Source organism: Syngnathus acus, chromosome 24, assembly GCF_901709675.1.
Source record: "Syngnathus acus chromosome 24, fSynAcu1.2, whole genome shotgun sequence".
Classification (NCBI taxonomy): Eukaryota; Metazoa; Chordata; class Actinopteri; order Syngnathiformes; family Syngnathidae; genus Syngnathus; species Syngnathus acus.
The window spans coordinates 8,607,235-8,631,840 of NC_051108.1; the positions used below are offsets into that span (position 1 = coordinate 8,607,235).

Here is a 24,606-nt window from a genome sequence, read left to right on the forward strand (position 1 = left end):
GCATTTCTGAACACTCATTTGAGAAATTACGGTCGTATTTTGTTTCCTGATTTGTGTTGAATAAAGTTATGAAATTACAAATTTTAAAATGAAACACAAAGATGGGATCATTTCCCGTTCTCTCATACCAAAAGTACACGGACTAAAACATACAACTGTTTTTACCTTCAATCCTCTTACTGTTAGAGTGGTGCTCACTCTAACTTATTTTTGCAAGAACCACACGGGAGACAGTATGCCCTTTTTGAGCACTTGCAAGTGGAGAGTCATTTGTCGCTGTGCGTACAGCGATGATCGAATGAGGTCTGACTTTGGATTCTTGCAAGAGAGCATTTATTGCGAGAAAGCAGGGTGGGGTTGACATTGGACATGTTTGGTGGTCACCTCACTTCAAGATTGTAGAGGCTATGACACAGGTGGTGGACAATCTTCTTGAATGTCTCACGATACAGATTTGTGTTGAAAAGAAAAAAGACATTATTATAAGTTGTGTCTATAGAGCTCCTGGTTCTAGCATTGATACATTCACAGAATGGATAGAAAGTGTGATTATACAAAAAGGCAATAAAAATATTTTTATTTGCGGGGATTATAACATTGATCTATTAAACCCAAATAAGCAACAAAATATTGATGATTTTTTAAATTTAATGCATAGCCTGAGTCTCTTTCCTACAATCACTAGACCCACGAGAGTAACATCACAGAGTGCTACTCTGATAGATAACATATTCACCAATATAATAGAAAACAGGACAACAAGCGGGTTATTAATTACTGATATTACTGACCACCTTCCAGTGTTTACAGTATATGACAATAATTTCAAATCTGAAATTGGGGTGTATAAACAACAAAGAAGAATTAGGACAGATGAGACAATTGCTACTCTAAAACATGAATTAATGCAACAGAACTGGGATGCAATATATGAAGAAAAAGATGTAAATAATGCATACCATAAATTGATGACTATATTCACTTCATTATATAATAAGCATTGTCCAATCAAGGAATATAATAAAAAAACTAAATATAAGGACAGTCCATGGTTGACGAAAGGCTTAAGAAATGCCTGTAAAAAGAAGAATTTACTCTATAGGAACTTCATAAAACAGAGAACAGAAGGCGCTGAAGAGAAATATAAGAGATATAAGAATAAATTAACTAATATTATAAGATTAAGTAAGAAAGAATATTATAAGAATAAATTAGAGGATAACAAAAATAATATTAAGGGGATATGGACTCTCCTAAACCACATTATTAGAGAAGGTACCGAACAACATAAATTACCTAAATATTTTGTTATAAATGATACTGAAAATTATAATATGGAAGAAGTGGCAAACAGTTTTAATCAGTTCTTTGTAAACGTTGGGCCTCAAATAGCAAAAAACATACCGATTCCAGCGCCAGATGTAGGCAACAGAGATAAATTAATAGAAAGGAATCCTCACTCAATGTTTTTGAAGGCAGTTGATGAAAATGAAATCATTAACATTGTGCAACAATGTAAAAATAAAACATCTACCGACTGCAATGGGATTGATATGATGTTAGTTAAGCAAATCATTGAGGGGATTTCAAAGCCACTTGTGTACATCTGTAACTTGTCATTTTTAACTGGTACATTCCCAAAGAAGATGAAAATTGCTAAGGTCATTCCTCTTTATAAAACTGGGAGCAAACACAACTTTACAAACTACAGACCTATCTCAATATTGCCACAACTCTCAAAAATATTGGAAAAGCTTTTTAACAGTAGAATGGATGGATTTTTGGAAAAACATAAATTATTTGCAGAGAACCAATATGGTTTTAGAGTAAACAGATCAACAGCACAGGCATTAATGGAATCAATCGAGGAAATCACAGATGCAATAGACAACAAACAACATGCAGTAGGAGTTTTCATTGACCTCCAAAAAGCTTTTGACACAATTAATCATAATATACTATTCAATAAATTAGAAAAATATGGGATAAGGGGATTAGTATTAGACTGGATAAAGGATTATCTGCGAGAACGGCAACAGTATGTAAAGTTGGGTAATCACTGTTCTGGATATCTGGAAATAGCTTGTGGTGTTCCACAAGGGTCAGTTTTAGGCCCTAAATTATTTATTTTGTATATAAATGACATGTGCAAAGTCTCTAAAGAACTAAAACTCGTCAACTTTGCAGATGACACAAATATTTTTTGTTCAGGTGATGACATCCAACAAGTGGAATCAATGCTGAATGAGGAAATGAAAAAAATAAAAATGTGGTTCGACTGGAACAAATTATCATTAAATGTAAGTAAGACCAAGTTTATGGTATTTGGCAAAGCGAATATAAAGATACGAATAGAAATAGATGGAAATGAAATTGAAAGGGTGCAGGAAAACAAATTTCTTGGGGTTATAATGGATGACAGGCTTAGTTGGAAGCCACAAATCAAAAACATAAAGTCTAAAATTTCAAGAAGCATGGCTGTCATATACAAAGCAAAAGAATTACTGGATTATCATTCACTTCGTACACTTTATTGTTCTCTAGTCTTGCCCTATTTGCATTACTGTGCTGAGGTTTGGGGGAATACTTATAAAACTTCACTACAGCCACTTATCATTCAGCAGAAAAGAGCAATAAGGACTATTCATAAAGTCAACTACTTGGAACACACAAATCCACTTTTCATACAATCCAAACTATTGAAATTCACTGACATAGTATCTTATCAAACAGCAATCATCATGTATAGGGCAAAAGCAAAACAACTACCAGATAATATCCAAAACTTATTTAGGCATCGGGAGGGAGGTTATAAGTTAAGAGGGAATCACAACTTCAAAATCTTAAACATAAGAACAACCTTAAAAAGTTTCTGTATAACTATAACCGGGGTCAAACTATGGAACAATCTAAGTGAGGAACTCAAGCAAAGTCCAAATATCCACCAGTTTAAAAAAATGTATAAAAATATGTTGTTTAGCGGGTACAAAGGTTAAGAGTGCCAAAGGGCTACACACAAGTAAAAATGAAACAGAACAATAAGTGTGCAAGTTTGTCTACTTGTGTTATATTGTAGAATTACAGTATAGTATGTTGAATCGTTGGTTTAATGGATGAAGTGAGAAAGGGGTAGGAATCTAAAAAGCTATGCTTCCTCCTACTCCTTTTCGAGCATTCTTTATTTTTTTATTTACTTATGTATTATTATTACTAATTACTTAATTTATTTAATGTATTTACTTCTATTTGTTGGTTTATTTTTTTGTTTGTTTGTTTTGTATGGACTTATGTGGCACTTTAGAGTGTTATTTGTTTTTGTTTTTTTGTTTTTCTTTTTTTGTTTTGGATGTTCGAAATAAAGATATCAATCAATCAAAATCAATCAACCTCAGCAACTGGTTAATCAGTGCGGAGGGTCCCAGCTCATTGTTTTACAAGGTCGTGGAAACAGAAACTAGTGGAGCATTTTAGATGACTAACTAAGCAAGAATGTTTCCACACCATTTGGAAAGTTTCAACAACTGAATGGTTAAACTTTTCAGAGTCAAGGAAAGGTAGAAGGTTTAAACAAAGTTAATAATTCTAGTCTACATTCCAACATAATCATACGATCAAAATAATCTGTAAACCCTAACAAGGCTTTCCCACCAAACGGTTTGCAAATAGGTTCATTTCTCGAGGTTTCATGTGCACACAAACCCCCCTGCTAGTCAAAAGGAGTAATTTATTCCATTAATGAGAATTACATTCACCTTTATATTTTGCTTCATGTAGCCTGATCAAAATGAATAAAACTTCTCTCTGTATGTGCATTCACGTGTAACATTGAAGGAGGTGGACGTGTGCTTCAATCTTTAAATAAATACCATCATTGTGTATTAAGGAAGTAAAAGTTGTGCGTACTCAGTAGTACGTAGTAATTTCATCTATCAGTGCCAAATTTCGAGTGTAGGCTGTGACGTCAGTATTCTCGTAATTCGCGCGCTGAGCTTTCAGATACAGTTTTATGCTAATGCCACCCACAAACCTTCCCCTGGAATCCTTCCATTAAAATGAGGGGCCCGAAGAAAAGAAAGGTGGACACTGAGTGCCGAATGTTAAAAAAGAGTGGACAATTTGGCTCGACCTACGTGTGTGAGAAGACGTTCAGCCGCATGAACGTCAACAAAGCCCGTCACAGATCTAGGTTAACGGACCGACACCTCGGCTCTATCCTAAGAATTACCACAACAAATTTTACTCCAGACTATGATGCACTAGCAAAAAAGGGAAACCAACAATACTATTGATTTCTTTATTACTTTATTTAGATGTATTCTTTCACTGATTCTTCAAGATGATGTATTTGGTCAGAATGTTTGCCGTTGGATGTGATTTCGCCTCATTAGATAAACATATTTCATAAATCTGACCTGCAGGCGCTGAAGTTATGGAAAATGCTATTCATCATAACAGTGTCGTATTTAATAAGAATCACTGATAGTAGTTTTTTGGTGAAATATTTTTTTAATGCTGTTAATAAATGCATTTGTTTTCAAAAAGCTTTTTTTTAATATCCATGCTTTAGTATCTACTAAAAGTAAAAACCTTTTATGCAATGACATTTACATGTCATTTATATTACTTCACACAAACACTACATCCATCTGCTCCTGGTTCGGCCCCCCGGTCAAAATTTAGAACCCAATTCGGCCCGCAAGTCAAAATGTTTGCCCACCCCTGGTGTAGACCGTTCAAAAAAAGGTGTGGAGAGCAGGATGTTGTTGCACAACAATGACTCTGAGACTCTAAGAGTGGTGTGAGTTCATCAGAGCAACATCCTGGGGGAAGAAGCTGTCTCTGTCTCTGCTGGTTTTGGCGTACATAGCTCTATAACGCCGTCCGGAGGGGAGTAGTTCAAACAGACTGCAACCTGGGTGAGAAGGGTCTGTAGAGATGTTACTTGCACGTTTCCCTGTCCTGGACCGGTACAAGTCTTGGATAGATGGGAGGTTGATTCCAATTATCTTTTCCGCAGTCTTGATTGTCCGCTGCAGTCTGTGCTTGTCTTGTTTGGAGGCCGATCCAAACCAGACAGTGATGGAGGTGCAGAGGACAGACTGGATGATGGCAGTATAGAAGGTTTTCAGCAGCTCCCGCGGCAGGTTGAACTTCTTGAGATGTCTCAGGAAGTACAGCTGGTGCTGGGCCTTCTTTCGGACAGAGTCTATGTGGTCGTTCCGGGAATCTAATACAAAAGGTGTCATTGGTGTCAGGATTCGAACCTGCAAGGGGGAATCACCATGGATTTCTAGTCCATCACCTTAGCCACTCGGCCACAACAACACACGATGCCGTACACACTGTTCAAATGCATGTGGTGAGTATCTCCTAATACACGAGATTCTAATTAAAAGGTTGGATTGTTGTCTCCAGGCCCCAACGGATTTCAAGGCCATCGCCTTAACCACTCGGCCACAACAACACACATTGTTGAGGTCCTCACATTGTCAAAATGCATAATGCAAGGATCTAGTAAGATTCTATTTCAAAATCTGAATTGTCGTCAGCAGGATTCGAAACTTTGAATCATTGTCGGCAGGACCCGAACCTGCGAGGTGAGACCCAATGGATTTCAAGTCTATCACCTTAACCACTCGGCCACAACAACACACTGGCGAGGTCTTCACATTGTCAAAATGCATATGGTGAGGGTCTGGCAACAACGAGATTCTAATACAAAAGCTATATCGTTGTCGGCAGGATTCGAACCTGCGAGGGGAGACCCCAATGGATTTCAAGTCCATCGCCTTAACCACTCGGCCACAACAACACACATTGGCGATGTCCTCACATTGTCAAAACACATATTGCAAGAATCTAAATTCAAACTGAAATGTTGTCAGCCCCCTCCGTGAGTCGTCACCTTATCGTGGTGGAGGGGTTTGCGTGCCCCTATGATCCTAGGAGCCATGTTGTCTGGGGCTTCATGCCCCTGGTAGGGTCACCCATGGCAAACGGGTCCTAGGTGAGCGGCCAGACAAAGCACGGCTCACACTAGCCCCTTATAATGAAAACCACAAATGGATTTCGTTTTCCCTCGCCCGGACGCAGGTAAACGGGGTACCCCTCTGGAGCCAGGCCTGGAGGCGGGGCTCGAAGGCGAGCATCTGGTGGCCGGGCCTTCGCCTATGGGGCCCGGCTGGGCGCAGCCCGAAAAGGAAACGTGGGTCCCCCTTCCCATGGGCTCACCACCTGTGGGAGGGGCCAAAGGGGTCGGGTGCAGTGTAACCTGGGCGGCGGCCAAAGGCAGGGACCTTGGCGGTCTGATCCCCGGCTGCAGAAGCTGGCTCTTGGGACATGGAATGTCACCTCTCTGGCTGGAAAGGAGCCCGAGCTGGTGTGCGAGGCAGAAAAGTTCCGACTAGACATAGTCGGACTTGCCTCCACGCACAGTTTGGGTTCCGGTACAAGCCCTCTCGAGAGGGGCTGGACTCTCTTCCACTCTGGAGTTGCCCACGGTGAGAGGCGTCGAGCAGGTGTGGGTATACTTATTGCCCCCCGGCTGGGCGCCTGCACATTGGGGTTCACCCCGGTGAACGAGAGGGTAGCCTCCCTCCGCCTTCGGGTGGGGGGACGGGTCCTGACTGTTGTTTGTGTCTATGCACCAAACGGCAGCTCAGAGTACCCACCCTTCTTGGAGTCCCTGGAGGAAGTGCTGGAGAGCGCTCCTTCTGGGGACTCCATCGTTCTACTGGGTGACTTCAGTGCTCACGTGGGCAATGACAGTGAGACCTGGAAGGCCGTGATTGGGAGGAACGGCCCCCCCCCGATCTGAATCCGAGCGGTGTTCTATTATTGGACTGCTGTGCTCGACACGGATTTTCTATAATGAACACCATGTTCAAACATAAGGGTGTCCATGTGTGCACTTAGCACCAGGACACCCTAGGCCGCAGTTCGATGATCGACTTTGTAGTCGTGTCATCGGACTTGCGGCCGCATGTTTTGGACACTCGGGCGAAGAGAGGGGTGGAGCTGTCAACTGATCACCACCTGGTGGTGGGTTGGCTCCGATGGTGGGGGAAGATGCCCGTCTGACCTGGCAGACCCAAACGCTCTGTGAGGGTCTGATGGGAACGTCTGGCAGAATCCCCTGTCAGGAAGAGCTTCAACTCCCACCTCCGGCAGAGCTTTTCCCACGTCCCGGGGGAGGCGGGGGACATTGAGTCCGAGTGGACCTTGTTCCGCGCCTCCATTGTTGAGGCGGCCGACCGGAGCTGTGGCCGTAAGGTCATTGATGCCTGTCGTGGCGGCAATCCCCGAACCCGCTGGTGGACACCGGCGGTAAGGGATGCCGTCAAGCTGAAGAAGGAGTCCTATCGGGCCGTTTTGGCCTGCGGGACTCCGGAGGCAGCTGACAGGTACCGGATGGCCAAGCGGAACGCGGCTTCGGCGGTTGCTGAGGCAAAAACCCGGGCGTGGGAGGAGTTTGGCGAGGCCATGGAGAATGACTTCCGGACGGCTTCGAGGAAATTCTGGTCCACCATCCGGCGTCTCAGGAGGGGGAAGCAGTGCAACGTCAACACTGTTTACAGTGGGGATGGCGTGCTGCTGACCTCGACTCGGGACGTCGTGTGTCGGTGGGGAGAATACTTCGAAGACCTCCTCAATTCCACCTACACGCCTTCCATTGTGGAAGCAGGGCCTGGGGACTCTGAGGCGGACTCTCCAATCTCTGGGGTCGAAGTCACTGAGGTAGTTAAAAAACTCCTCGGTGGCGAGGTGGATGAGATCCGCCCGGAGTTCTTAAGGGCTCTGGATGTTGTGGGGCTGTCATGGCTGACACGCCTCTACAACATTGCGTGGACATCAGGGACAGTGCCTCTGGATTGGCAGACTGGGGTGGTGGTTCCCCTCTTTAAGAAGGGGGACCGGAGGGTGTGTTCCAATTACAGGGGGACTACACTCCTCAGCCTCCCTGGTAAGGTCTATTCAAGGGTGCTGGAGAGGAGGGTCCGTCGGGAGGTCGAACCTCGGATTCAGGAGGAGCAGTGTGGCTTTCGTCGTGGCCGTGGAACAGTGGACCAGCTCTTCACCCTCAGCAGGATCCTCAAGGGTGCATGGGAGTTCGCCCAACCAGTCCACATGTGTTTTGTGGACTTGGAGAAGGCGTTCGACCGTGTCCCTTGGGAGGTTCTGTGGGGGGTGCTTCGGGAGTACGGGGTACCGAGCCAACTGATAAGGGCGGTTCGGTCCCTGTATCACCGATGCCAGAGTTTGGTCCGCATTTCCGGCAGTAAATCGGATTCGTTCCCAGTGAGAGTTGGACTACGCCAAGGCTGCCCTTTGTCACTGATTCTGTTAATAATTTTTATGGACAGAATTTCTAGGCGCAGCCGAGGCATTGAGGGGGTCCAGTTTGGAAACCTTAGCATCGCGTCTCTTCTTTTTGCAGATGACGTGGTGCTGTTGGCTTCTTCAGGCCGTGATCTCCAGCTCTCACTGGAGCGGTTCGCAGCCGAGTGTGAAGCGGTTGGGATGAGGGTCAGCACCTCCAAATCCGAGTCCATGGTCCTCGATCGGAAAAGGGTGGAATGCCCTCTCCGGATCGGGGATGAGATCCTGCCCCAAGTGGAGGAGTTTAAGTATCTTGGGGTCTTGTTCACGAGTGAGGGGAGGATGGAGCGCGAGATCGACAGGCGGATTGGTGCAGCGTCGGCAGTAATGCGGACTCTGTACCGGTCCGTCGTGGTAAAGAGAGAGCTGAGCCAAAAGGCAAAGCTCTCAATTTACCGGTCGATTTCCGCTCCTACCCTCACCTATGGTCACGAGCTATGGGTCGTGACCGAAAGAACGAGATCCCGGATACAAGCGGCCGAAATGAGTTTTCTCCGCAGGATGTCCGGGCTCTCCCTTAGAGATAGGGTGAGAAGCTCGGTCATCCGGGAGAGACTCGGAGTAGAGTCGCTACTCCTCCACGTTCAGAGGAGCCAGATGAGGTGGCTCCGGCATCTCATCAGGATGCCTCCTGGACGCCTCCCTGGGGAGGTGTTCCGGGCATGTCCCACCGGTAGGAGACCCCGGGGACGACCCCGGACGCGCTGGAGAGACTATGTCTCTCAGCTGGCCTGGGAACGCCTTGGGATCTCCCGGGATGAGCTGGATGAAGTGGCTGGGGAGAGGGAAGTCTGGGAGTCCCTCCTAAAGCTGCTGCCCCTGCGACCCGACCCCGGATAAGCGGAAGAAGATGGATGGATGGATGGAAATGTTGTCAGCAGGATTTGAACCTAAGAGGGGAGACCCCCTATGGGTTTCTAGTACATCGCCTTAACCACTCGGCCACAACAACACAAACTGTAATACCCACTGTTAAAATGGATGTGGTGAGTATCTCATAATACACCACGAGATTCTAATAAAAATTATGGATCATTGTCTGCAGGACCTGAACCTGCCAGGTGAGACCCCAACAGATTTCAAGTCTATCGCCTTAACCAGTCGGCCACAACAACACACACTGGCGAGGTCTTCACATTGTCAAAATGCATATTGCGAGGAGCTAGCAAGATTCTAATTCAAAATCTGAAATGTCAGCAGGAACCAAACCTGCGAGGGGAGACCCAATGGATCTCTAGTCCATCACCTAAACCTCTCGGCCACAACAACACACTGTGACACACAATGTTTAAATGCATGTGGTGAGTATCTCATAATACAACACGAGATTCTAAATCATTGTTGGCAGGACTCGAACCTGCGAGGGGAGGCCCCAATGGATTTCTAGTCCATCGCCTTAACCACTCGGCCACAACAACACACTGTGTAGTACACACCGTACAAATGTGGTGAGTATCTCAGCTGAGACTGGAAGGTTGTGGTTTCAAACCCCGGCCGGGTCATACCAAAGACTATAAAAATGGGACCCATTGCCTCCCTGCTTGGCATTCAGCATTAAGGGTTAGAATTGGGGGGTTAGATCACCAAATGATTCCCGAGCACGGCACCGCTGCTGCTCACTGCTCCCCTCTCCCCCAGGGGATGGATTAAAATCACACGGGGATGGGTTAAATGCAGAGGACGAATTTCACCACACCCAGATGTGTGTGTGACGATCATTGGGACTTTAACTTTTAACTTTAACTTAATATTACACCATGAGAATAAATTTGGATCGTTGTCGGCAGGACCCGGACCTACGAGGTGAGACCCCAATGTATTTCTAGTCCATCTCCTTAACCACTCGGCCACAAGCACACTATGTAATAATAATAAATACATGGTGGATAAGGCGATGGACTTGAAATCCATCGGAACTTCTAATACTATCTTCGCCGCTGATTGTACTTCAGTCCATTTCTGGTAAGGTCCACCATCAAATTGCATTCAAATTCAATTAATCCAATGATCTGTTCCCATTCAAAGAAACAGAGTTAACATGATACCAATTCCAGTAGCGGTCTGCTCCTGGCATTTGTCCATGTCTATATGAAGGGTGGTGTTGAAGAAGTCCAGCTTGGGCCTTGAGTCTCTGGTGCATGGACACCATCTCATTCTTCTGCTTGGACAGGGCTAAGTTTTGTCTCAGCAAGCTCATGCTGGGAGGAAAATATTGTCATTTTTGGATACAGTTCACACATTCATGTGTGTGCGTGCGTGTGTGTGTTTCCTACTTGGCTGCTTTCTGTCCCTGCTGCAGTCTCAGTCTCTGCCATTCCTCCTTCAGGGAACGGATGGTGTGCCACACCTGGCCACAAGTCCTCCTCAGAGGGCTGTAAGGCAGAACGCGCTTTGGATCCTTTTCTGGTAAAGAAGAAGACTACAATAATTTTACCATTAATAACTATCATAAAATCTAGCTTTATGTAGTATATCTGATAGGTTTTACACAAAAAATAATATGATAATAAGGGGGTTAAAATAAATCAAAGTGTGGAAAAAAGAGTAATTTTGTAAATTTAATTTAAAATTGATAGTTAAATGGTGACAAATTCAATATTTGTGTTTCGTACACAGTATTTTTACAATATAATTGATATTAATGTTTTTTTTATTTTCCCATTAGCCCTTTTTTAATGTTCAAACTGAATAATGTTACATTGGGTCACGCGATTAAGCATACTTTTCAGTAATACAATTTCTGCCTTATTTTCTATGTTGGTAATTCTAATACTAAGAATGTTTAAAGAGTTCCACTATTCTATGGCACACACTAAGAATAAAATACATTTTAATTCCAACAAATGGAGGAGGAAGACTCATGGAGAAAACGGATGTTTTCAGGGAGGACGCGAGGAGTCAACGGTGGTTCGGAACTACAAGATGAGCGATCAAACAGGAAAACGAGAGGGAAGTCTGTCCGCCGCCCATCTATCTCCTGCACATAGTGTGAGATTTGAGACATGATGTGGTGTGTCTGACTTCATAAGACCAAGTCGGGTTGTTGTGATGCGTCTAGTGTGTTGGTGGAGTGCCCAGTGCATGTCACTTCTCACTGTCAACCCTCACCGCTGGCTAGCAGTATGCGAACGGGAGAGCCGAGTGCGTAAGTCTCTCCCTGCCAGTACATAGCCTCTTTAACAGCAAGCCCTATGTAGTGCCTCCATGCGGCGACACATGGTAAGTGGGTACAACACGGACCCAGGCTAAACTACAAGGGACTCGGAGGAGGTTTGGCCCCTAGACGTGCGGCACGCAGGCCCACCGGTGTGTGGACACGCCCTGGTGCCCACGAACCAGACCCCAACTATGGGTTAAATAGTACCACTGCCCAGTGGGCTCCTCGGGAGAGGAATGGGCTAAGGGAGTCAACCCCTCCAGAAAATCAATTTCCCCTTGGGTTGGTGTCAGGAAGGGCATCCGACTGGAAAAAGTTTTGCTCCAAAAATATTCTCAGTATGGAAGAAAGCCATATCGAGAACCCAGTCCAACCCAGCGGCGCCTGGAAAGCGGACTTTAAACCGATGATGATGATGATGATGTATCATTGACATTTTTTTCATGCGAGAACGATTCAATATGAGTTACGGTGTAATCGATGGCGCACTGCGTGGCCGGCCCGTGAGGCTCCAAGGCTGAGCCGGCCTCCAGCAGCAACTCCGGCTGGGCTGCAGGGATGCTGGTTTCGTCTGCAATTCTCTTCTGCAGTTCATCCACCATCTCGTCATCTGTGACGCCATACCTCAAGATCTTGGCCGTGGTCATGTTTAAAACCTGAACCATCTCCGAAGAATAGACCATAAATGAAACTGAAATGAGTTGAGAGAACCACTATGCCACTACCTCTTGAATTTCTTCCAAGTCACGAAACATTCAATATTATTCTAAGCCACATTGAACTTTGACACTGGGATGACAATGACAACTGAGAAAAATGTCCGAAAAAATGAACTGCTGAACCAATATGAGGCACATTCAAATTAAGCATATGTATCAGCATACAGTTACATTCAATAGTTACATATATCAAGCACATTCAAATGATCACTTAATATTAAAAAAATCAAACTTCATATGTTATCGTCTCAAATCTCATATATTTAACAAATCACCAGCAATATATATTGATAACATCCCTATAATTAACGTGTGTTCTACACAATTCCTTGGCATTATGATTGATGGATCATTGTCCTGGAAATGTCATATCATGACTATTTCCACAAAAATGGCCAAGAGCATTGGTATTGTGCGTAAAACCCTTCATCTAATAAGCTCCGAGGTAGCCATATGCTATACTATTCAATGATCGAGCCGTATATTTACTATTGTAGTATCGCTTGACCTAGTACTCACCAGGCCAAACTTGAGCTCTAAGAGTAATATGTTGTGTACATACGAAACATTCATCTCAAATTGGTCTCTTTGTTCATGGCTCATTGGGGAGAACCCTTCCCCTATTTTTTCATAACTTATTTAGACATAATTCTCAGGTCCATAATTACCCCACACGCAGCTCAAATGACCTCAGACCACCAATAGCCCGTACAGCCCAAACTCAGTTTAACATAGGCTACAGAGGGTCAAAGATTTACAATTCGCTGCCACTATTTTTATGGGACCAATTTAAGAAGGCTCTGAAATCACTTCTCTTAGACACTAAATACTTTCCAAATGGTATGCTAAATGAACCTGGATCCATTCATTATTCTCTTTAGTTATAGTTTTGGTGTATTTTTCCTTATTGTTGTATGTTGTATGCCTTATCCCTGTTATATTTTTTTTTTTCATCTGTATGACATGTATTAGGATGCATATTTCTCTATCCATTGAAATTTTATCTTAAATCAAAGTCAAAGTCAAAGTCTGCTTTATTGTCAATTTCTTCACATGCCAAGACACACAAAGAGATCGAATGTATTCATATATCTGGAGAATGCCACTTCGCAAGCCCCTGGAGGGTTTTTTAGACATTCTCCATCACATTTATTTAATCTATGTACATTTTAAATTGTTTTTGTATGTGAAAATAAACAAACAAACAAAAAACAAACAAACAAGCAAGGTTAGCAGATGTAGCTGTCTGTCAGACCCGAGTGTGAATTTAACTCACACCCTCTGATTTACAATTCTAGTGCTCTTATCACTAAGCTACGCGGCCTTGCTTGGCTAAACTGTGTCAACCTTTTAGAAGATGAACCAAAAGAAACTCTTGAAAATGTAGTCTAACCAGGACTCTAGGCCAGTGAATTTCAACCAGTGTGGACACATTTGTGTGCCATGAGAAACTATAAAATTTCCCTTCATGTCCCCAAAGACAACAACAACTCATCACACAACTGCTGGTCACCAGTACCATGGACAAGATACGTGTAATTACACCCTCAACTATTATAAATTCAGCTTGCACAGCAATTGTTAAGCATATTATCAGGGCTCAGTGAGAAATGAACTCATAACCCCTTGTTTACTAAACCAGTACCCTAACTACTGTGCTACAAGGTCTGATCTATAGCTGTTACTAATAAACTATAAACTATTCATGTACAATATTGCGAAATTAGGATGTGTCACAAATCAATAGGCACGTTTAACTACCATGCTACTATTTTGCGAGCAAGCAAAGCAAGATAGCTGGGCCAAGTTTGAGAACCAGTTAGTGTTCTCGAACCTCATAGCTGGTTGAAGCGCTGGTCTTGGAAAGCAGGGTCGAGTCCTGATTTTGATTCTCCTTTATGTACAAGTTTGAATGTGACAACAGTCATGCCTAACGAGCAAAAGGACAAGGTGTGTCTTTTCATCAAAAAAGATGTGGCCAAAGATTCTCTCAGAAGCGACATTTAAAAACACATGCAAGAACACACGCAGGTGAGAAACCTTTTTCCTGCTCAGTTTGTGGTCAAAGAATCTCTCAGAACAGTCACTTAAAAATAAACACAACACACACAGGTGAGAAACCTTTTTCCTGCTCAGTTCCTGGCACAAGATTGTTAGGGTTGACAAATTATCTTGATTGTACGATTGTGTTGGAATGGAGACTATATTGATTAACCAGTTGCTGAGGGGGAAAAAATATTCTGTTTGTTCCCACAACATCGTAAACAAAGTGCTAAGACCTCTGCACTGGTTAACCAGCTGCAGAGGAAGCAATCAAGTTGTTCTGTTTCCCCCAACATCATAAAACACCCCCTGCTCTGATTTGACCAGATGTCGGGGGTTCACCAAACCTGTCCACTCTCAGCCCCCCCCCCCTGTTTTCTCTCAATCAGTATGTCCTTATATGTTGAGAGTTTCTGAATAGATATTTGAAAGAGTAATATGGGAAATGACTTTAAAATATACGTATGTAGTCTCCGCTCAGCATCCGTCGCCATTTAACGAATGCCAGTTTCAAGGCTGAATTCGTGTGTCACGTGATGTGCGTTCGCGTCGCACCGGGAGTCACGTTATGCAGCCCTATAATTGGCAATAAAAAAACTTTCTGAGGATGCAGCCTGTGAATTTGGACTCAGCGAGTGAATCCTTTTTTGCAAGACCAGTTCTCTTGCTAGCAATGAGTCTTTAGCACCTACCACTAAAGATTAAAAGATTAAAGTCCCAATGATCGTCACACACACACCTGGGTGTGGTGAAATTTGTCCTCTGCATTTAACCCATCCCCGTGTGATTTTAATCCATCCCCTGGGGGAGAGGGGAGCAGTGAGCAGCAGCGGTGCCGCGCTCGGGAATCAGTTGGTGATCTAACCCCCCAATTCCAACCCTTAATGCTGAGTGCCAAGCAGGGAGGTAATGGGTCCCATTTTTATAGTCTTTGGTATGACCCGGCCGGGGTTTGAACCCACAACCTTCCAGTCTGAGGGCGGACACTCTACCACTAGGCCACTGAGCTGGTAAAGCACAATTAGGTATATTCTTGCTTCTGGGATCGAACCAAGTTCCTACCGAGTAAGAGCCCGTGTCACTAACCAGTCAGCTATTTCGACCTCTAATCAAAAATTCAAACACACTACTATCAGGCAGGGTTATGTTGCGTTTTGTTCAAGATGTCCGTCGTTGAGCAAAGAAAACAAAGATGTGGAGTAATAGTTGGTTCTTTATTTGCAAGATCTTGGGTTGATTCACGGCAGTCAGTACAAGTGCAATTCAGCAGAGGAGAACAACCACGTCAGACTCCAGATCAGAAGGTTTTATATTCTCCGCAAGCAGGAATACGGAAGGGAAGAAAAGGGAGGGGAAAAGAAGGAAAAACATATCCTCATAAGAATGTCTTGCTGTCTACTGAATGTTTTGTATCAATGTGTCATGACGTTAATAAGCTCTGCCTTATGTGTAATGGAAAAGTTACCAAGCTGTGTGTGCCGTGTCTGTGCTCTGATGGAGCAACTATGTTTTCATAAATTAATATGTAATTAATATGAAATATTTAGACATTGCTGTTGCTCCCTTTTCAGTATGAATACTGCTGGGGCCTGAATTTCCCCACCCCCGGGGATCTATAAAGTTTCAATCAATCAATCAATCAATCAGTCAATCAATCAATCAATCAATCAATCAATCAATCAATCAATCAATCAACCAATCAATCAATCAATCAATCAATCATCTGACTTAGCTCCCACAATAGCTCCTACAAGATGTCTCCCGGGTCTCTTAGCTGGCTCGTATCTTTGTTTGTTAGCCTTGGAAACTCCTCTATCTTGTTTAGCAGTGTGTCCTCAATTGCTTCTGAGGAACGGTGACACTCTTCAACCCGTTCCCAAATCATCTTTACGCCTCCAGCGGGTACTCCATGAACCCTTTTCACCTGTTCTGCAGATCTTGGACCTAGCCACCTTGTTAGTAGGTCCAACTCCTCTCTTTCTGATAAATTTAAGTCTTTAGTCGTGCCAATAAATGATGCTTTCTATGCCCAATAGTTTTGCGGTTTGTCGTCAAATTGCAGTAAACCAGCGCTGACGAGTTACCGTATTTTCACGATTAAAACGCGCACCGTAATAAAAGGCGCAGTCTCCGTTATGTGTGCCATGACTGTGTTTAACACACATAGGGCGCACCGCGTCATAGGGCGCGGGTTTTATATATACAAGCCACGCCCACACTTGCCCCTTTAACGTTCTCATGGCGCTCTTAACTACGTCCGCCTTACAACAACATACACACACACACACACACACACACGCACACACACACACACACACACACACACACGCACACACATGGCAGTGACTCTCCAATACACATAGATACCAAATGGTCAGGTGACGCTTTCCCGCCTTTTCCGGACAGTATAGAACCTTCTGATCTGGAGATGGGGGGTGTTGTTACATCTGCTGAAGTGCCATGCGTACTGACCGCCATTAAACAACCCAAGATCTTGCCAATAAAGAACCAACCGTTACCCCACATCTTAGTTTTCCTGACCAAACAACGGACATCATCGACAACACACAACAGTCGTTGATGGAATCAAACCCGCACTTTCTTAACTGTGAAGCGGACATTCTAACCAGTGTATCACCGAGTTGCCAAAGAGTATAAATATTACTATATTGAGTCAAATACAAACCAGATTACAGATACAGTGGAGCCTCGGTTTTCGACCACAGAAGGTTGTTGAAGTGAATCGTTCAAATTGCGAATCATGTTTTCCCATTACAAATAATGGAAAGAAATTAATCCGTTCCAAGCAAAAAAAAAGAAACGCCTTTTTAAAGTATTTTTTCATTTGCGCATTTTTGTCCGATCGCGCAACTGCAGTGCTTCGCCGATGCTGGTCGCATTATTGTGACAGAGCGGTCGCTAAAATTTAGAAAATATTTTTAAAGTCCTGATGTACTTTCCAAAATTTAAGTGGACCTCAGTGCGCAGAGAGCTTAATTTGGTCCGATCGCGCAACCGCAGCGCGCCGGGCGCTCACTGTTGCATTGCTTTAGGAGCGTCTTTGTGTTTTAGGATGGCTTTACTGCTCCCACTTGCTTCCTTTGGAGGCATGATTAGAGTTGTTGCAATCCTCAGAGTAACGAGAATGTAATAACGAACGGAGTCAGTTGGCTCGCGAGGTTCGACAATCGAATTTCGTTCGACATCTGAAGCAAAAAATTCTCGAATTTTTTGTTCAAATAATGATTTGTTTGAGAACCGGGCTCCACTGTACAACAATTTAACATCAACTTTCGACGAGGATGGGATTTGAACCCATGCGTGCAGAGCACAATGGATTAGCAATCCATCGCCTTAACCTCTCGGCCACCTCGTCTTGTTCATCTGGCGATGACATATCACGTTATGTACGTTGTGCCAAGATACTTTGTGAAGATAATGAAAATCCGACGAGGATGTGATGAAATTATGAGTGGAGAGCACAATGGAGTAGGAACCCATCGCCTAAATATCTCAGCCATCGCATCTCATGCATGAGTTGTATGGGCGACATGATATGGCATGTACGGTGTAGTATAAGCTACGAGGTAAACTGATACGATACTTTAGATGTGAAACGAAGAAGAGCTAAGCCACAAAAGAAGTGCCAAACTTGAGCCTATATATCGTCTGCAGAAACGAGCTCTAAGAGTAATATGTTGTGTACATCCGAAACATTCATGTCAGCCTCTTTTTACTCGGCTAGGTGTCCTCACTGTTTTTCAAGTCAATCATCTTCAAATTGGTCTCTTTGTTCAAGGCTCATTGGGGAGAACCCTTCCCCTATTTTTTCATAACTTATTTAGACATAATTCTCAGGTCCATAATTACCCCACACGCAGCTCAAATGACCTCAGACCACCAATAGCCCGTACAGCCCAAACTCAGTTTAACATAGACTACAGAGGGTCAAAGATTTACAATTCGCTGCCACTATTTTTATGGGACCAATTTAAGAAGGCTCTGAAATCACTTCTCTTAGACACTAAATACTTTCCATATGGTATGCTAAATGAACCCGGATCCATTCATTCTTCTCTTTAGTTATAGTTTTGGTGTGTTTTTCCTTATTGTTGTATGTTGTATGCCTTATCCCTGTTATAATTTTTTTTTTCATCCGTATGACATGTATTAGGATGCATATTTCTCTATCCATTGAAATTTTATCTTAAATGTATTCATATATCTGGAGAATGCCACTTCGCAAGCCCCTGGAGGGTTTTTTAGACATTCTCCATCACATTTATTTAATCTATGTACATTTTAAATTGTTTTTGTATGTGAAAATAAACAAACAAACAAACAAACAAAAAACAAACAAACAAGCAAGGTTCGCATATGTAGCTGTCTGTCAGACCCTAGTGGGAATTTAACTCACACCCTCTGATTTACAATTCTAGTGCTCTTATCACTAAGCTACGCGGCCTTGCTTGGCAAAACTGTGTCAAACTTTTAGAAGATGAACCAAAAGAAACTCTTGAAAATGTAGTCTAACCAGGACTCTAGGCCAGTGAATTTCAACCAGTGTGGGCACATTTGTGTGCCATGAGAAACTATAAAATTTCCCTTCATGTCCCCAAAGACAACAACAACTCATCACACAACTGCTGGTCACCAGTACCATGGACAAGATACGTGTAATTACACCCTCAACTATTATAAATTCAGCTTGCACAGCAATTAAGTATATTATCAGGGCTCAGTGAAAATTGAACTCATAACCCCTTGTTTACTAAACCAGTACCCTAACTACTGTGCTACAAGGTCTGACCTACGGCTGTTACTAATAAACTATAAACTATTCATGTACAATATTGCGAAATTAGGATGTGTCACAAATCAATAGGCACGTTTAACTACCATGCTACTATTTTGCGAGCAAGCAAAGCAAGATAGCTGGGCCAAGTTTGAGAACCAGTTAGTGTTCTCGAACCTCATAGCTGGTTGAAGCGCTGGTCTTGGAAAGCAGGGTCGAGTCCTGATTTTGATTCTCCTTTATGTACAAGTTTGAATGTGACAACAGTCATGCCTAACGAGCAAAAGGACAAGGTGTGTCTTTTCATCAAAAAAAATGTGGCCAAAGATTCTCTCAGAAGCGACATTTAAAAACACATGCAAGAACACACACAGGTGAGAAACCTTTTTCCTGCTCAGTTTGTGGTCAAAGAATCTCTCAGAACAGTCACTTAAAAATAAACACAAGAACACACACAGGTGAGAAACCTTTTTCCTGCTCAGTTCCTGGCCCAAGATTGTTAGGGTTGACAAATTGTCTTGATTGTACGATTGTGTTGGAATGGAGACTATATTGATTAACCAGTTGCTGAGGGGGAAAAAAATATTCTGTTTGTTCCCATAACATCGTAAACAAAGTGCTAAGACCTCTGCACTGGTTAACCAGCTGCAGAGGAAGCAATCAAGTTGTTCTGTTTCCCCCAACATCATAAAACTTCCCCTGCTCTGATTTGACCAGATGTCGGGGGTTCACCAAACCTGTCCACTCTCAGCCCCCCCCCCTGTTTTCTCTCAATCAATATGTCCTTATATGTTCAGAGTTTCTGAATAGATATTTGAAAGAGTAATATGGGAAATGACTTTAAAATATACGTATGTAGTCTCCGCTCAGCATCCGTCGCCATTTAACGAATGCCAGTTTCAAGGCTGAATTCGTGTGTCACGTGATGCGTTCGCGTCGCACCAGGAGTCACGTTATGCAGCCCTATAATTGGCAATAAAAAAATAAAAAAACTTTCTAAGGATGCAGCCTGTGAATTTGGACTCAGCGAGTGAATCCTTTTTTGCAAGACCAGTTCTCTTGCTAGCAATGAGTCTTTAGCACCTACCGCTAATCAAAAATTCAAACACACTACTATCAGGCAGGGTTATGTTGCGTTTTGTTCAAGATGTCCGTCGTTGAGCAAAGAAAACAAAGATGTGGAGTAATAGTTGGTTCTTTATTTGCAAGATCTTGGGTTGATTCACGGCAGTCAGTACAAGTGCAATTCAGCAGAGGAGAACAACCACGTCAGACTCCAGATCAGAAGGTTTTATATTCTCCGCAAGCAGGAATACGGAAGGGAAGAAAAGGGAGGGGAAAAGAAGGAAAACACATCCTCATAAGAATTTCTTGTTGTCTACTGAATGTTTTGTATCAATGTGTCATGACGTTAATAAGCTCTGCCTTATGTGTAATGGAAACGTTACCAAGCTGTGTGTGCCGTGTCTGTGCTCTGATGGAGCAACTATGTTTTCATAAATTAATATAAAATTAATATGAAATATTTAGACATTGCTGTTGCTCCCTTTTCAGTATGAATACTGCTGGGGCCTGAATTTCCCCACCCCCGGGGAGCTATAAAGTTTCAATCAATCAATCAATCAATCAATCAATCAATCAATCAATCAATCAATCAATCAATCATCTGACTTAGCTCCCACAATAGCTCCTACAAGATGTCTCCCAGGTCTCTTAGCTGGCTCGTATCTTTGTTTGTTAGCCTTGGAAACTCCTCTATCTTGTTTAGCAGTGTGTCCTCAATTGCTTCTGAGGAACGGTGACACTCTTCAACCCGTTCCCAAATCATCTTTACGCCTCCAGCGGGTACTCCATGAACCCTTTTCACCAGTTCTGCAGATCTTGGACCTAGCCACCTTGTTAGTAGGTCGAACTCCTCTCTTTCTGATAAATTTAAGTCTTTAGTCGCGCCAATACATGATGCTTTCCATGCCCAATAGTTTTGCGGTTTGTCGTCAAATTGCAGTAAACCAGTGCTGACGAGTTACCGTATTTTCACGATTAAAACGTGCACCGTAATAAAAGGCGCAGTCTCAGTTATGTGTGCCATGACTGTGTTTAACAAACATAGGGCGCACCGCGTCATAGGGCGCGGGTTTTATAAATACAATCCATGCACACACTTGCCCCTTTAACGTTCTCATGGCGCTCTCAACTACGTCCGCCTTACAACAACATACACACCCACACACACACGCACACACACACACACACACACGCACCCACAGGGCAGTGACTCTCCAATACACAAAGATACCAAATGGTCAGGTGACGCTTTCCCGCCTTTTCCGGACAGTATAAAACCTTCTGATCTGGAGATGGGGGGTGTTGTTACATCTGCTGAAGTGCCATGTGTACTGGCCGCCATTAAACAACCCAAAACCTTGCCAATAAATAACCAACCATTACCCCACATCTTAGTTTTCCTGACCCAACAACGGACATCATCAACAACACGCAACAGCCGTTGATGGAATCGAACCCGCACTTTCTTAACTGTGAAGCGGACATGCTAACCAGTTCGCCACCGAGCCGCCAAAGAGTATAAATATTACTATATTGAGTCAAATACAAACCAGATTACAGATACAGTGGAGCCTCGGTTTTCGACCACAATCCGTTCCAGAAGGCTGTTGGAGAAGTGAATCGTTCAAATTCCGAATCATGTTTTCCCATTACAAATAATGGAAAAAAATGTAAAATTTAAATTTAAAAACCCCGCCTTTTTAAAGTATTTTTTCATTTGTACATTTTTGTCCGATCGCGCAACTGCAGTGCTTAGCAATAATTTAGAAAATATTTTTAAAGTCCTGATGTACTTTCCAAAATTTAAGTGGACCTCAGTGCGCAGGGAGCTTAATTTGGTCCGATCGCGCAAACGCAGCGCGCCGGGCGCTCACTGTTGCATTGCTTTAGGAGCGTCTTTGTGTTTTAGGATGGCTTTACTGCTCCCACTTGCTTCCTTTGGAGGCATGATTAGAGTTGTTGCAATCCTCAGAGTAACGAGAATGTAATAACGAACGGAGTCAGTTGGCATGCGGGTCCTCTCGGCTCGTCTCGTGAGGTTCGACAATCGAATTTCGTTCGACATCCGGAGCAAAAAATTCTCAAATTATTTGTTCAAGTACTGATTTTTTCGAGAACCGAGGCTCGTCTGTACAACAATTTAACACCAACTTTCAACGAGGATGGGATTTGAACCCATGAGTGCAGAGCACAATGGATTAGCAATCCATCACCTTAACCTCTCGGCCACCTCATCTTGCTCATATGGCATTGACAGGACACATTATGTACGTTGTGCCAAGATACTTTGAAAATCCGACGAGGATGTGATATGAAATGATGAGTGGAGAGCACAATGGAGTAGCAACCCATCACCTAAATATCTCAGCCATCGCATCTCATGCATGAGTTGTATGGGCGACATGATATGGCATGTACGGGGTAGTGTAAGCTACAAGGTAAAATGATACGATACTTTAGATGTGAAACGAAGAAGAGCTAAGCCACAAAAGAAGTGACACTGTCAACAAAGAAAAAAAAAATTTCAATGTTGTCTCACCCCAAATCTTTGGGATCATCGGATCTGCGCAGTTGGATATTTCCACCAACATTTTAACATCAACATTCTTTCATGGTCGGCTGAAGATCCTAAAGAAAATACCCTAAATTTCTTGTATGCTATTGCATGATCGTATAGCGTTGTGGCCGTAGCATCCCCGGAACGAATCTGGGTCATGGCGTAATTAAATTACCTTGCTGAATTTGTCCGTTGTTCACTGTTACCAAACAGCCTTCTGTTGAACACAAGCTTCCAGACATTACGTCCACCTACGTTTTCACATCAACTTTATTTCATAAAGTTCTTCCTAATTCATCTTGGCGAAACTCCCTCAGGCGTTCCCATCTTTTTTTAGGCCTGGCTGCCACGAGGCAGCGGTAGACACACAATTATGACCCTGAAAGGACACGTCCAAACCGGCTATGATATTAATCAGAATTCATTAATCACTGAAATGCAGTCCTCAGGTCCATGTCATATTCGCTACCAATCGGAATGTAACGAAGCTGTTTCTACCCAGTCACGAACTGGGGACTTTTCGCGTGTTAGGCAAACATGATAATCACTACACTATGGAAACATCTGCTACAGTGGTGCACCTTACTTACTGGACCAAAGGTGAGTGCTACTGGGCACCAAGCGCACCCGAACCATCACTATTTTAGATCTTTACGGTTACTCCCTCATTCATTGACATGTTCGGTGAAACCTCCCCAAATCCCCACTCAAACATGCAAAGCATACGATTCGACATGAAATCAAATCCATTTGTATCATATAAGGACTTTTGACTTGTGATCTGGTGCTCCCTGTGTGGAGTTTGTAGGTTCTCCCCGTGCCTGCGTAGGTTTTCCCCGGGTTTTCCTCCCACATCACAAAAACATGCTTGGTCAGCCGATTTAGTAATCCAAACTGCCCATAGGTGTGAGTGCAAGTGCGAATGATTGTTTGTCTCTGTGTGCCCTGCGATTGGCTGGCAACCAGTTACAACGTGTCCCCCGCCTACTGTCCGATGACTGCTGGGATAGGCTCCAGCACGCCTGCGACCCCCCGCGGTACAGATAATGGATGGAATGGATGGAATTGAATGGCGATCAGTTTAGGGCCTGAAGAGGGAGCAACAGCAATGTGCAGATACTCTTATTAGTTCATACAAACATATATACTTCATCATATCGATCAATGTGTAAATAATTTACCCAAACATAGTCGCTCAATCAGAGCACAGACACGGCACACAGAGCTTTGTGACTTTCACTTACACATAGGCAGTGAGCACAGACACGGCACACAGAGCTCAGTTAAGTTCCATGACACATAGTCACAAAACATTCAGTAAATAACAGGACATTCAGGTGATAACAGAACAGACCTTATCCTTCCCTCCCATTCCCTTCCTAGTTCCTGCTTTTGGTCAGTATATAGCCTTCTGATTTGAAGTTTGACGTTGTTGTTTCATCTGCTGAAGTGCACTGACTGCCATTAAACAACCTAATATCTGTTACTCCACATTTTCAATTCCCCGACGCGGAGTCTAAAATCAAAAGGATCATAAGACTTGTTTCCAACCAGGGACCTTCAGCGTGTGAGGGAATGTGATAACCACTACACCATGGAAACCGCGCTGACACACATAGCCTTTTGAAGAGCTTGGCAAAAGTTAAAGAAAAGTGCGAAACCTGGTTTTCACCCAGTCTCAAATCAGGTACCCTTTAGCGAAACGACTCAGCCTGGGCTCGGCAAATCGGGCTTCAATTCCCCGACGCGGAGTTTATTTCTTTGTATGGAAAAATTGCTTTTGCTGGCACAGTTTTGAAAAGCAAATCAAAAAGTTCATAAGTGCCTGCTTTCTTCCTCACTCCCTTTTGTTGAACTTTTGCCAGGCTTCTCAAAATGCTTTGGACGTCAC

General features: G+C 43.4%; 1 long non-coding RNA gene and 4 other non-coding genes across 5 annotated transcripts; all 5 read right to left on the reverse strand.

Annotated features, from left to right (window-relative positions):
* Window positions 1-238: 238 nt before the first annotated feature.
* Window positions 239-3,437, reverse strand: LOC119118262. Its single transcript, XR_005096683.1, has 2 exons — window positions 3,388-3,437; window positions 239-384 (listed from the first exon to the last, which is right to left on the reverse strand). It is a non-coding gene; the product is annotated as an uncharacterized LOC119118262 (long non-coding RNA).
* A 2,293-nt stretch (window positions 3,438-5,730) lies between these two features.
* Window positions 5,731-5,812, reverse strand: trnas-uga. Its single transcript has one exon. It is a non-coding gene; the product is annotated as a tRNA-Ser (tRNA).
* Window positions 5,813-9,715: 3,903 nt separating this feature from the next.
* trnas-aga lies at window positions 9,716-9,797 on the reverse strand. The gene has a single exon. It is a non-coding gene; the product is annotated as a tRNA-Ser (tRNA).
* Window positions 9,798-17,592: 7,795 nt separating this feature from the next.
* On the reverse strand, window positions 17,593-17,674 carry trnas-gcu. Its single transcript has one exon. It is a non-coding gene; the product is annotated as a tRNA-Ser (tRNA).
* A 4,638-nt stretch (window positions 17,675-22,312) lies between these two features.
* trnas-gcu lies at window positions 22,313-22,394 on the reverse strand. The gene has a single exon. It is a non-coding gene; the product is annotated as a tRNA-Ser (tRNA).
* Between the last annotated feature and the right edge of the window lie 2,212 nt (window positions 22,395-24,606).